At 41.2% G+C, this 15,074-nt stretch overlaps 1 pseudogene; it reads right to left on the bottom strand.

Moving 5' to 3' along the window:
• Nucleotides 1-2,195: 2,195 nt before the first annotated feature.
• Nucleotides 2,196-6,331, bottom strand: LOC129676246 (etoposide-induced protein 2.4 homolog; annotated as a pseudogene).
• Nucleotides 6,332-15,074: the final 8,743 nt, after the last annotated feature.

Here is a 15,074-nt window from a genome sequence, read left to right as displayed (position 1 = left end):
TAGAATATATGGACTGGGGAAGGTTACCAGGTTAAAGCTTCATCTGTGTGGCTATAGGGAAGCCATCATCCATGTGGGGTTTATAGGGTGGCTGTTATGATACAATCAGTGACCCCTCACCCGTGCTTTGTAAGTAAGCCCAATAAAATCATTGGTTTTTCAGGACAAACTTCCACAGACTACAACTTTGTTTTCTCATTGCTGCCTTAGGGTACAGAATTAATGACAACACTAAGACTAAAAACTAACGAAAACCACAATCTATCATTCTTTGTCTGGCAGTAGTCTGGAGCTTTGCTGTCAGCTTCAGGACAAAGAACAGAGCTACCCTGGTATTGGAGGTTCTGTTTCTCTCAGGAATGGCTAGAGCACTTTAGGGTGAGGCCTGTGGAATAGGCAAGGTGCCGAGTCTCAGTGGGGGAGTGGGAGGGGGAGGGGGAGGAAGGACTTGAGATGGGGAGGCAGGTCTAGTAAGGCACAGGAGCAGGCACAGCCGGCTCAAAGGTGGGTCCAGGCTCCAGGCCCAGAAGGTGCTTCACTGGTGAACTGGTGATCACGGTGGAGCTCATGGTGGTCAGATAGGTAGCTAAGCCCCAGGAGTTTGGCAGAGGATTTCCAGGGAGGAAGGAAGCCTTCCCTCAGAATAAATGACAAATCTCAGGCAGACTTGATGGAAAGCTGATGGTATCATGTAGCTTCTTGCATGAAACATGTTTATTTCATGTGAAATCAGGGATTTATAAAACTTGGGCAGAGGAAAGGGTTTCAAGGGTGAATGTGTGTGATTCACCAGAGTCAGGGAACCAGGGATACTTAATCTACATGTACCAAAACAGTTCTATCATAAAAGGGAAAAAGCAATATTTAATTATCCTATGGGTGGGAGAGGAGGTCCAGGTAAAGTCAAAGGTCTTTGGTAAAAAGTCAAGAGACCAAAACATCGTATTAGCACAGAGTGAGTATCTCCAGAAATTCCCAGGTGCTTGCTAAACAGGTTTTCTTATCAGGAAAGGGCCAGGCCTATAATCTTCCCTGAGGGCCATGTGATGATCTGGGAACCTAAAATCAGGCAGAGAGAGAATCCTGCTAAGAAAATGGAGTCCACCATTATAGACCAAGCACAGAAGCTATCCGGAAATGTTAGACTTTGACCTTATCCACCAGAGTCCCACAACAATCCAGTAAAGAACTGAACAAAAGACATGAATAAACATTTCACAATGCAAAGAGTGAATGTAATGCTCTTTAAGAAGAATGGCCCCCATATGCTCATATATTTGAACACTTAGTCTTCAGAGAGTGGAACTCTTTGATAGGCTTAGAAGCATCAGAAGGTGTGGCCTTGCTGCAGTAGGCATGACCTAGTTGGAGGAAATGTGTCACCAGGAATGAGTTTTAAAGGTTCCAAAAGAACAAGCCAGACCCAGCACCAATATCCTTATCTTTGTCTATGGATCAGGATGTAGCTCACAGCTACTGCTCCAGCACCTGCCTGCATTCTGCCATGCTCCCTGCCATGATGATAATGGACTAAACCTCTGAAACAGTAAACCAGTCCCCAATTAAATCCTCTCTTTCTTTCATTAAAAGAAAAAAATCTATTTATTCTGCATACAGTGCCCGTAGAGAGCGCCAGATCTCATTATAGATGGTTGGGAGCTATCATGTGGTTGCTGGGAATTGAACTCAGGACCTCTAGAAGAGTAGCTAGTGTTCTTAACCTCTGAGCCATCTCTCCAGTCCCAAATAATTTATTTTAGAAGAGTTCTCTTAGTCATGGTGTCTCTTTACAGTAGGAGACCAGTGACTAAGCCAATATATATATGAAGATATGGATTGAATGCAAATTAAGATTATAATGAAACACTGTTTTACTCCCATTCATTACCAAATTTTTAAAAATTAGCAATATACTGCTGGAAAGCATTTGAATCCATACAATTTCTTGAAAAGATATTGTCTTTGTCACTGTTCTACTGCTGTGAAGAGACACCATGACCACAGCAACTTTTTTTTCGGGGGAGGGGTAGGACCAGCTCATGTTTAATTGTGACATTTTAAAATTGTACAAGTTTTCTTTTTGCCCTCCTACCCAAGATTTCACTTTTAAAATGACAGGAAAAGGTCACCAATCACAGGTTACATGGTTTAATAAGGTTAGCCCTTCAGTTCTTACATGAAGCATCCATTATTCCTTAAAACACCAGTCGGACCTGGCAGTGGCCAACAGTAAATTTCATCTGCAGAGTTAAGAAGTTCAGATCCTCTGAGCATTCTGTGACACAATTGTACTTGTCCAGAAGTGGCACTGACCCATAGCTGGGGAATTTTAAATGTACCAGTGAAAAAAGCTGTTTCCCCTTCAAGGGGAAAAGAAAATGACTCCTCAAAACCCAATCATTTGGCTGAGTGTCCCATCTCTTCAGGTTTCTTTCCCCCCACCCCCTTTCTTTCCTTTTCTGCAGCAGAATAACAGAGACCTAAACCTAACAGAGACCTAACCTGAGTTACAATAAAACAAGACAGTGATGGCTGTAGAGGGAGTGACCTGGAGAAACTGGAATGCTCCTTTACCTCCCACATCCAATGTATGTGTTTCACAGAAAAACAGTAACAACAAATTCACAAAAAGCAACAGTTAAAATTACAAATCCAGAGGTGCTGGAAGACAGGAGGAAGTGGGAAGGTTAAAGACACAGGGAAGGAATGAAAAATTACTCAGATCAGTTCAGGCACAGGAGCTGGCAAATGAAAACAAAACAAACAAACAAAAAAACAGCTGGAAAACTCTGGTCTTCTCAGACCTAGGGTGGTGGTAAAAATCCACATACTGGAGTCAGGAAGATTCCAATTCATCATGAGAAAGGAGTATGCAGAGGGCCCGTGGCAGTGGGTCCTGCCTTTCATGGTAGGGGGAGAAAAATAGAGAAAAGAGCTACCACATTCTTCGCCCAGTCCCACCTGTCCCCTTTGACAGCAGAACTCAGTGGCCTGCAGTAGCTAGCCAATCAAGTTTCATGAGGACTGCCTGGATACTCTTCCTCTATACCCTGACAAGACAGTACTTCCAGAGGAAAGTGATCAAAGAGCAGGCAACAGAGTTCATGTCAGAGACAGCCCCTGCCTCCCTTACTTGGGTTTCTACATGGAGACTGAGCTGCCTACGGGCCACATCTGAGCAGGTCCTCTCCTTGCATGGTCCTTGGTTGGTGCATCAGTCTCTGCTGTCCTCCCTGGGCCCAAATTTTTTTTTGCTTTGTTGGTCTCCTTGTGGAGCTTTGTGTCCCTTTGTGTCCTTCTATCTCCTGCTTCTTCCATAAGACTCTCTGCCTCTGTCCAAAGTCTACCTGTGAGTCTCTGCATCTGCTTCCATCCCTTGCTGGGTAGAGCCCTTCAGAGGACATCTATGGTAGGCTCCTGTCCTGTTCCGTCTCTTCTAACACTTCCAGTGTCTATTATATTTGTCATTCTGAATGAGAATTAAGCATCCTGCCTACGGTCCTTCTTAACGCTTAGCTTCTTTAGGTCTGTAGATTGTAGTATGTTTATCCTATATTATATGGCTAATACCTGCTTATAAGTGAATATATACCATGCATGTCTTTCTGGTGCCGTGTTACCTCACTCAGGATGATTTTTTTCTACTTCCATCCATTTGCCTGCAAATTTCATGATTTTCTTACTTTTAATAGCTGAGTAGTATTCCATTGTGTAAATGTACCACATTTTCTTTATTCATTCTTCGGTTGAGGGACATCTAGGTTGTTTCCAGATTCTGGCCATTACAAATAAGGCTGTTTTGAACATAGCTAAGCAAATATCCTTGTTGAATGGTGGAGCATCTTTCAGGTATATGTCCAGGATGCTCAATTCTTTTATTGAACCAATGGTACTCAAAGCAATACAGTGAGTAGAGAAGAGACATATGCAGCAGAATTAACCAGGAGATGGATGAGGAAGAGACTCACACACATCCCCTGAATGAGGAAAGGTGCCTGTAGCAAAAGGTTGAAGAGCATAGCAACAATTTTTTGCTGACACTGGGGAATGGATGACGTTTCTTCCCTGATACCGCAAATGCCAATTCAGCTATATTTTGGAACCAAATGGCTTTCACAACTTTGCTAAGCACAGACTGGGAGAACACCCAAAGAGAACTGAAAAATTAATGTGAGGAAGAATTCCAGCCATGACCAAGCATCTCCATGTAGTGATAATCACCAATAATCTGGGATGTTACTCATTAAAGCACAGGAATAAACAATTGATAAAACAAGAAGAGACTCAACCAGAATACTCCACCATTCCAAGCACAACACTGGAAAATTCTAACAATACATAGGTCACTCTCTTACTTCTGTTCTATAATCCGGACTTTCCTCTGGGCCAAGACACTATTTTCCCTTCTTTGACATTGCTCCCCTCTCTTCTGCTGGATCTGAGCATCTAGCTTTGAAATGGTACAGATGCTCCAGATGAAGTCTTTGATTCCCCTGCCAAGATCCTGCAGAAAGGATTAGACACTGTCAGCCACGTATTCACTGCCCAGACTATCAATTACACAGAGAGGGAAGTGCCCCCAAATCTCTCATCATGGAGGGCCCCACAGCAGTTCTGGCCAGAGCTCTCACCCACTGAGGCTCTGCTTGCTTGCTCCCAGGTGCCCACTAAGTGTGGCTCTCCCATATCCGGGGCTGCATCTACAACTCTTATAGCAGAAAGCATTTAATTGGAGCTTGCTTATAGTTTCAGAGGTTTAGTTCCTTGTTGTCACCATGCACATAAACATGGTGCTGGAGAAGCAGCTGAGAGTTCTACATCCAGATCCACAGGCAGCACAAAGAAAGAAAGCCCACCCTCAGCCCACCACTCCAGCAAGGTCATACCTACTTTAGCAAGGCCACACCTCCTAATCTTTCTCAAGTAGTGCCACATCCCTGATGACCAAACATTCAAATATATGAGCCCATGTGGGCCATTCTTCAAATGACTACAAATATTCAACCACATTGATAACCTAGAATACAATTTAAGAGAAAAATGCATTGTTTTATGAAAGAAATGTTTATTCACCCATTTAAAATGAACAATCACTACTATATAACTTGTCTTCATCCATTCAGGATGTTGGAACAAAATACTATAAACAAATAGCTTGTAAATGACATAAATTTATTTTCCATCATTCTGGAGGATAGAAAGTCCATGATCAGGGTGCTGGCAGATCTGGTGTCTGTTGAGTGCTCTTTCCACATAGGACTTCTTTGATTCTTCATATGCTGGAAGGGTACAAACAAGCCCTCTGTGCCTTTTTTATAAGAAGATGACATTGAACACTATTGTGCTATCAACTCTTTAGATTTATGCCTATTTTCTTCTCTCTTTTTCATCACAAAGTTAATTGGAAATCTTTGAATGTATCACAGCTGGGATATGAACAGGGAAATACACATATTCAGGCAGGCAGATTTTGAGTGAGTTTGAGGCTAATCTTGTCTATAAGTGAGCTTTAGGACAGTCAGAACTATGTAGGGAGATCCTCAAAATATATTCAAAAGTCTACAGATAAATAATAAACAAAATCAACTATTATTAAAGGTACTGGCATCCAAAATGTATGTTTCTATATGCCAAAAACATATAAAAATATAATTTTAAAACATACCATTTCAGCCAGGCATGATGGTATATGCCTTTAATCCCAGCACCCATGAAGCTGAGGCAGGCTGGGCTCTATGTGTTCAAGGCCAGCCTGGTCTACACAGAGAGTCCCAGGACAGTCATAGTGAGACTCAGTCTTAAAACAAATCAGATCAATTAATCAAGGAAACAAACAAAAACCATACTATTTATTGGGCTACAAAGATGACTCAGTGATTAAGACTGTCTGCTGCTCTTCCAAAGGATCTGAGTTTAGTTCTCAGTATTAACATAGGGTAGCTCACAAGTGCCTGCAACTTCAGCCCCAGGGGATCAACATCATCTTCTGTACTCTGAGGACACACACTCACATAATCCCACACACGATTACAAACCAAAAATCCCTCTCCATTTTGATATCTAAAACAATCAAATATCAAGATATTAATAAGCAATGCACATGTGCTTTACGGAGAGAATTATAACACTTCTACAGAGTTAAAGAAGAGTTGTGAATGAAGACAGAATTTGTGTCCATGATTTAGAAGACTCCATTGCTTTATGTTGCCAGATCTCCTGAATCTATTTTATAGATTCAATGCAATCCTGGAAAGTTTATGAAACTTACCAATTTATTTTTGATATGTATGGAGTTGTAATAAAACAAGAATAGCCAAAGTAGCAAGGGCATGATGGCGTATCTTTGTAATTATAACACTCAGGAGGCTGAGGCAAGGGGATTTCCAAGTTCAAGGTCAGCTTGGAGTACATGTGAGACTATCACATAAAACAAACAAAAAGAAGAAGAGGAACTAGAGATATGTCTTAGCCATTAAGAGCATTTGTTGTTCTAGAGGACCTAGGTTCAGTTACCAGTACCCACATGGTGGCTTACAATCATCTATAACTCCCGTTCTAGGGGATCTGACACCCTTTTCTGGATTCCAAGGTTACTAGTCACACACATGGTACATGTACATATATTCAGACAAAATACTTAAACACATAAAAGAAATAAATCTAAGCAAATTTTAAGTAAAAACAGAAAATAAAGAAGAGGAAGTGGAGAAGCAAAAGGACAAAATAGAATAAAATAGCCAGAGTGCTGTAGAGAAACAAAGTTAGGGGACCAACCTTCCAGATTGTAGTACCTTATTGTATGTCAATGAAAGAAATGTGGTTTAGGCATGCAAAGTGAGTCACCGAAACAGAAAAGGTGGGGGCGGGGAAGCGTGGAGACACATTTACACCTATTGAGCCACTTAATAATATGGAGGAGGTAGCTTTCCACGGTAGCAGAGAAAGGACAGTTCCATTGAGTAGTGCCAGGCATACTACATACCCATATAAAAACAGAAACTGAGATTAAGTAAATACAAAGCAAGTACTGAATTCACACTGTTTGTAGTTGGAAAAACTAAATAGTGAGTGACTCCTTGAGTGAAAAACAGCTGATGTGTTTCATGGGGCAAAGGTGAGAACGGAAAAGTACTGGAGGACAAGGTGGGCTGACTGAGAGCACAGGACAGGTGCTCAGACAGCTGTCTTTCGACATCGCCATGACTTTTTATGGTTGGCTGGCTTTAGTTCAAGGCATTCATCATTCAGAATCTGCTCTTGCTCCTTGGAATTTATTGCTTCTTGGAATTTACGACAACTATTTGCTCTTCTTGATTCCTAGAAATGCTCTTAGGTACATAAGTTCAGTTCAAAGTTCATATATGGAAAATTATAACTTTCCATGATATGAAATATGAGATTGGAGTCATACTACAAAAAAATGCAAGTAGCTTAAGGATGTAAACATGAAGAGCAAAATTGGTAACTTTCAAAAAAACAGTATTTTAGAATTCCCTTATGATTTTGGCGGAGAAAAAGTTTGTGTAAATGCCAAAAGCAACAATTATCACATTAAATAGTTCTCATTAAAAGAAAAAAAAATCTCTGGGCATGGTGGTACATGTGTTTAATCCCAGTACTTGGGAGGCAGAGGCACATAGATCTCTGAGTTTGAGGCCAGCCTGGTCCTCAGAGTGAGTTCTAGGACAGCCAGGGCTGTTACACAGAGAAACCCTGTCTCAAAATAAATAATTAAATAAATAAATAAATAAATAAATAAATAAATAAAGAATAAATAAACAAATAAATAAATAAATAAGTAGATAGATAAATAAATAGATAAATAAAATAAATCATGTCAAGAATGTAGATGTAATCCCACACTAAATAAAAAAAAACATTCTCCATATACACCAGTGTGTGTTTGACACACACACAGACACATATGTGTGTGTGTCTGTGTGTGTATCTTATGAAAGATTAGCATATAGATTATAAAAGTTCATATTGACCAATAAACAAAAGTACTAATCTAAAAAAATAAACAAAGGGGATGAGGAGACTCAACAGTTAACAGCACTTGCTGCTTATGCAGAGTATCCAGGTTCAATTCCCAGGACCCACAATGGCAACACACAACCATATGTAACTCCCATTACAGTGAAGCTGATACCCTCTTCTGGCCCTTGCTGGTACTGCACATAGATATACAGGTAAAACACCCATGCACGTGAAATAAAAAAAGCCAGCCACTGAGTTCATGTCAGAGACAGTCCTTGTTCCTCTTGCTAGGGAACCCACTTGGATACTGGGCTGCCATGGGCTACATCTGTGCAGGGTTTCTAGGTTATCTCCATGAATGGACCTTGGTTGGAGTATCAGTCTCAGAAAAGACCCCTGTGCCCAGATATTTTGGTTCTGTTGCTCTCCTTGTGGAGCTCCTGCCCCCTCCAGGACTTACTAACTCCCCCTTCTTTCATATTATTACCTGCACTCTTTGACACCCCCCCCCCGAGGGAGGGGCAGCCTTACCAGGCCACAGAGGAGGACAGTGCAGCCAGTTCTAAAGAGACCTGATAGGCTAGGGTCAGATGAAATGGGAGGAAGATCTCCCCTATCAGTGGACTTAGAGAGGGACAGGGAGGAGATGAGAGAGGAAGGGTGGGATTGGGAGGGAGTAAGGGAGTGGGCTACAGCTGGAATATAATGTGAATTGTAATTAATATTAAAAATAAAAATTTAATTAAAAAAGTAAATAAATACTAACAGTGACACATAGATATTTTGGTAACATCACCAAATAAATAAATTTGTTAAAATAAAAAAAATAAAGAAAAACAATGACAAAAAACGCTACAGAGGATGTCAGGGGGAAGAACCCTCCTTTACTGCTGGTGGGAATGTAAACTGGTACATCCCACTACGTGAATCAGTATGAAGGCTCCTCAAAAGGACTGGAAATAGAAGTTTTCAGACATACCTTTGCAGAGTACATACCCAAAGGTTTTCACGTTAGCATATGTTGAAATTTCCTCTGAAACTAAACATTGCCTCCCAGAGGAAAGAGGAAGGAACACTCAGGAAGTAAAATAAAAAGAAATTTAAAAATACTTAGATGTTTCAGACATTTAAAACAAGATTTACAAGTCCCCTCTCCAAGGCTATATAAGCAGCAAACAATTGTTCTGGGGGAGAAAGTCTCCCACTTCCTTTTTTTTAAATTTATTTACTTATTTATTACAATTTATTCACTTTGTATCCTTTCTGTAGCCTCCTCACTCATCTTCTCGCAGTCACTCCCTCCTCTCCTCCCATGCTCCTTCCCTAGTCCCTCATAGGGTAGGTCTTCCTCCCCTTCCGTCTGACCCTAGCCTATCAGGTCTCATCAGGAATGGCTGCATTGTCTTCCTCTGTGGCCTGGTAAGGCTGTTCCCCCATCAGGGTCACGCGATCAAAGAGCAAGCCAATCAGTTCATGTCAAAGACAGACCCTGTACTCTTTACTAGGGCACCATAGAGCAGCTTATGGTCTTCCTTTGAGCAGGGGTGTCTAGGTCCTCTCCACGAATGCTCCTTGTTTGGGGTATTGATCACTGTAGCCCCCCCCCTCCCGGGCCCAGGTGTTTTGGCTCTGTTGCTCTCCTTGTGGAGTTTCTGTCTCCTCCAGGTCTTTCTATCTCCCTTTTCTTCCATAAGGTTTCCTGCACTTTGCCCAAAGTTTGGCTATGAGTCTCAGAATCTCCTTTGATACCCTGATGCACAGAGTCTTTCAGAGGCCCTCTGTGGATGACTCCTGTCCTGTTCCTTGTCTTCTCCTACTTCCGATGTTTATCCCATTTGTCCTTCTGAGTGAGGTTTCAGCCTCTTCCCTAGAGTCCTCCTTGTTGTGGGACTATAGATTGCAGTATGTTTATCTTATATTATATGGCTAATACCTATTTATAAGTGAGTATATAACATATGTGTCTTTCTGCTTCTGGGTTACTTCACTCAGAATGATCTTTTCTAGTTACCACCATTTGCCTGCAAATTTCATGATTTCCTTGTTTTTAACTGCTGAGTAGTATTCCATTGTGTAAATGAACCACAATTTCTGTACCTATTCTTCAGATAAGGGGGCATCTAAGGTGTTTTCAGATTCTGAGTATTAAGAATAAAGCTTCTACAAACATGGCTGAGCAAATGTCCTTGTTGCATACTTGAGCATATTTTGGACATATGTCTAGGAGTGGTATAGCTGGATCTTGAGGTAGCACTAGTTCTAATTTTCTGAGAAAGCGCCAGGTTGATTTTCAAAGTGGTTGTACAAGTTTACATTCCCACCAGCAATGGAAGCGGGTTCCCCTTTCTCTACAACCTCTCCAACATGTGTCATCCCTTGAGTTTTCGATCTTAGCCATTCTGATGAGTGTGAGGTGGAATCTCAGGGTCGTTTTTTTGTTTTAATAGTTTTATTTATTACAAATTTTCACTTTGTATTCCAGCTATACCCCCTCCCTCATGCCCTCCCAATCCTGCTCTCCTTCCCTCTTCTCCCATGCCCCTCCTCCAGCTCACTGATAAGTGATGTCCTCCTCCCTTTCCCTTTGACCCTAGCCTATCTGGTCTCATCAGGACTGTGCATTGTCTTCCTCTGAGGCCTGGTAAGGCTTCCCCACCTCAGAGGGAGGTGATCAAAGAGCAGGCCAATATGTTCATGTCAGAGACAGCCCCTGTTCCCTTTGGAGACTAACCTGCAATGGGTTACATTTGTGCAGGGGTTCTAGGTTGTCTCCATGCATGGTTTTTGGTTGAAGTATCAGTCTCAGAAAAGATCCCTTTGCCCAAATTTTTTTGGTTCTGTTGCTCTCCCTGTGGAGCTCCTGTCCCCTCCAGGTCTTTCAATTTTCCCCTTCTTTCATAAGATTTCCTGTGCTCTGCCCAAAGTTTGGCTATGAGTCTCAGCATCAGCTTTTATTTTTTATTTTTATTTTTAGCATCAACTTTGATATTCTGCTAGGTAGAGTCTTTCAGAGGCCTTCTGTGGTAGGCTCCTGTCTTATTTCCTGTTTTCTCCCTCTTCCAATGTCCATCCCATTTGCCTTCTTGAATGAGGATTGATCATCTTATCCAGGGTCTTCCTTTAGGTGTACAGATTTTAGTATGTTTATCCTATATTATATGTTTAATATCCACTTATAAGTGAGCATATACCATGTTTGTCTTTCTGCTTCTGGGTTACCTCACTCAGGATGATCTTTTCTAGTTACCACCATTTGCCTGCAATTTTCATGATTTCCTTGTTTTTAACTGCTGAGTAGTATTCCATTGTGTAAATGAACCACAATTTCTGTATCTATTCTTCAGGTAAGGGGACATGTAAGGTGTTTTCAGATTCTGACTGTTAGGAATAAAGCTGCTACAAACATGGCTGAGCAAATGTCCTTGCTGCATATCTTGAGCATATTTTGGATATGTGTCCAGGAGTGGTATAGCTCGATCATGAGGTAGCACTATTCCTAGTTTTCTGGGAAAGTGCCAGATTGATTTCCAAAGTGGTTCTACAAGGTTTCATTCCCACCAGCAATGGAGGAGGGTTCCCCTTTCTCCATATCCTCTCCAGCATGTGTTGTCAGTGAGGTTTTGTTTGTTTGTTTGCCATTCTGATGTTTGTAAGATGGAATGTCAGGGTCGTTTTGATCTGCATTTCCCTGATGACTAAGGATGTTGAGTATTTCTTTTTTTTTCACGTTTTTTTGGTAAATATTTATTTTATTTTTCTTTATTAATTACACTTTACTCACTTTGTATCCCCCTCACTGTGGTTCCCTCCCTCCTCCCGTCCCAATCTCTCCCTTCCTCCACCCTCTGCATGCATGCCCCTCCCCAAGTCCACTGATAGGGGAGGACTTCTTTTCCTTCCTTCTGACCCTAGTCAATTAGGTCTGATCAGAAGTGGCTGCCTTGTCATCTTCTGTGGAGTGTTTCTCTGCCATTCGATAGTCTTCTGTTGAGAATTCTCAGTTTAGCTCTCTACCCCATTTTTAATTGGATTACTTGCTTTGTTGGTGTTTAACTTCTTGAGGTCATTATATATTCTGGATATTAGCTCTGTGTCAGATATAGGGTTGGTGAAGATTCTTTCCCAATCTATAGGCTGTCATTTTGTTCTGATGACAGTGTCTTTTCCTTTACAGAAGCTTCTCAGTTTCATGAGGTCCCATTTATTGATTGTTGATCTTAAAGCCTGTGCTTTTGGTGTTCTGTTCAGGAAGTTGTCTCTTGTACCAATGAGTTCAAGGCTCTTCCCCACTTTTTCTTCTAACCGATTTAATGTGTCTGGTTTAATGTTGAGGTCTTTGATTCACTTCGACTTTACTTTTGTGCAGGTTGATAAATATGGGTCTGTTTTCATTTTTCTACATGTAGACATCCAGTTAGACCAGCACCATTTGTTGAAGATGCTATCATTTTTCCACGGTTTTGGCTTCTTTGTAAAAAATCAAGTATCCGTAGGTGTATGGGTTTATTTCTGGGTCTTCAACTTGATTCCATTGATCTACCAGTCTGTTTCTATGTCAGTACCATGCTGTTTTTATTACTGATGCTCTATAGTACAGCTTGAGAATCAGAGATGGAGATACCTCTAGAAGATCTTTTACTGTACAGGATTGTTTTAGCTGTTCTGGTTTTTGATTTTGTTGTTTGTTTGTTTGTTTTTCCATATGAAATGGAGAATTTTTTTTCAAGGTCTGTAAAAAATTGTGTTGGTATTTTGACGGGAATTGCATTGAATCTGTAGACTGCTTTTGGTAGGATGGCCATTTTCACTATGTTAATCTTACCGATCCATGAGCACAAGACATCTTTCCATCTTCTGATATCTTCTTCAGTTTCTTCAGAGACTTGCAGGTTTTTTCATACATGTCTTTCACTCACTTGGTTTAGAGTTACACCAAGGTACTTTATGTCATTTGTGGCTATTGTGAAGGGTGTTGTTTCCCCAATTTCTCAGCCTTTTTGTCTTTTGTATACAGGAAGGCTTCAGATTTTTTAAGTTAATTTTGTATCAAGCCACTGTGCTGAAGGTATTTATCAGCTGAAGGAGTTTGGGGTCACTCATGTATACTATCATAACATCTGCATATAGTGATACTTTGACTTCTTCCTTTCCATTTTATATCCCCTTGATCTCCTTTAGTTGTCTTATTGCTCTAGCAAGGACTTCAAGTACTATGTTGAAGAGATATGGAGAGAGTGGACAGCCTTGCCTTGTCTCTGATTTCAGTGGGATTGATTTAAGTTTCTGTCCATTTAGTTTGATGTTGGGTATAGGCTTGCTGTATATTGCCTTTACTATGTTTAGATATGTGTCTTGTATCCCTGATCTCTCCAAAACTTTAAACATGAACCGGTGTTGGATTTTGTCAAATGCTTTTTCGGTATCTAAGGAGATGATCATGTGTTTTTTCTCTTTCAGTTTGTTTACATGGTGTGGGGAGCTGCTGGTCTGCCAGGCTGTTTTGATCTCAGAGGAAAGACATGCTTTCACCCTGGCCTTCACTGAGTCAGTGATAAGCTGACACATCTATCTCCTTTTGTTTGAGACAGCAGGTGGGATGTCTTGGCAAGTTCACACTTTTTGTCTGTGTGAGGCTCACACAGACAGGTGGTCAAGGTAAAGAAGTTTTGAACTTCCCTGTGAATTCCTTCATTGTACTAGGTGCTTTTGCTGGGACTTAAAATGGATTTACTGGAATAAACAGATGACTAGTCTCTATCAGAAGCCCTCTTGGAAAGATCCCACGTGTAGTGTGCTGGTTTATTAATTTTTCTTCCAATCCTCACTCCCGACTCAAGAACTGTTCGACTCTGTGGGTGGGCTCCAGCAGTTTGGCACCCAGCTACTTGAGATACAGGGAAGCAGTGAAGAACACCACAGGTGTTGGCAAGCTCAAATCATAAAGTTGAAAAGGGCAAGGTGAGTAAAATTCGAGAGTAAAAATGAGACAAGGCAGTAGCTTTGTGTTTTTTGTATGCACTTTAATTAGAGATAGTCTGTATATGCTGCACGGAACTGAGAAAGTGAAACTTTCAGGCTTAGAGAGAAAGAAGTTAGAAAGATGGGAGACTTCGAGACAAAATGAGATTAGACCATCAGCTCCTCCAGAAGAACTATATGTTCCTCCTGATGATAATAATTTCTTATTAGAAGAAGACCTGATGAGGTTGCAGAGTTGGAGGAAGAAGCAGCTAAGTATTATTCTGAGAGATACCATCTGATTCAGGCTGTGAATATTAAAAAACTTAAGCCTTTTTGGTTCTGTTGCTCTCCTTGTGCAGCTCCTGTCCTCTCCAGGTCTTAACTATTTCCCACTTCTTTCATAAGATTCCCTGCAAGATTCTTCTTTCATAAGATTCAGTGCCCAAAGTTTGGCTATGAGTCTCACAATCTGCTTTGATACCCTGCAGGGTAGAGCCTTTCAGAGGCCCTCTGTGGTAAGCTCCTGTCCTGTTCCCTGTTCTCTCCTTCTTCTGATGTCCGTTCTGTTTGCCTTTCTGAATGGGGATTGAGCATTTTAGCTGGAGTCCTCCTTCATGAATAGTTTCTTTAGGTGTACAGATTTTAGTATGTTTATCCTGTATTATATGTCTAATATGCACTTATAAGTGAGTATATACTATGTGTGTCTTTCTGCTTCTGGGACACCTCACAAAGGATGATATTTTTCAGTTCCCACCATTTACCTGCAAATTTCATGATTTCCTTTTTTTATTGCTGAGTAATATTCCACTGTGTAGATGTACCACAATTTCTGGGCACAGAGGCCTTTTCTGAGACTGATACACCAACCAAGGACCATGCATGGAGATAAACTAGAATCCCTGCACAGATGTAGCCCATGGCAGTTCAGTGTCCAAGTGGGTTCCATAGTAATGGGAACAGGGACTGTCTCTGACATGAACTAATTGGCCTGCTCTTTAATCACCTCCCCCTGAGGAGATAGCAGCCTTACCATGCTACAGAGGAAGACAATGCAGCCACTCCTGATTAGACCTAATAGAATAGGATCAGAAGGAAAGGAAGACCTCCCCTATCAGTGGACTTGGGGAGGG

The sequence above is a fragment of the Psammomys obesus genome, unplaced genomic scaffold (genome assembly GCF_907164565.1).
Source record: "Psammomys obesus unplaced genomic scaffold, mPsaObe1.curated_primary_1811, whole genome shotgun sequence".
Lineage (NCBI taxonomy): Eukaryota > Metazoa > Chordata > Mammalia > Rodentia > Muridae > Psammomys > Psammomys obesus.
Note: the sequence above shows the minus strand (reverse complement) of the source record. Positions and strands in the feature narration are given on the sequence as shown.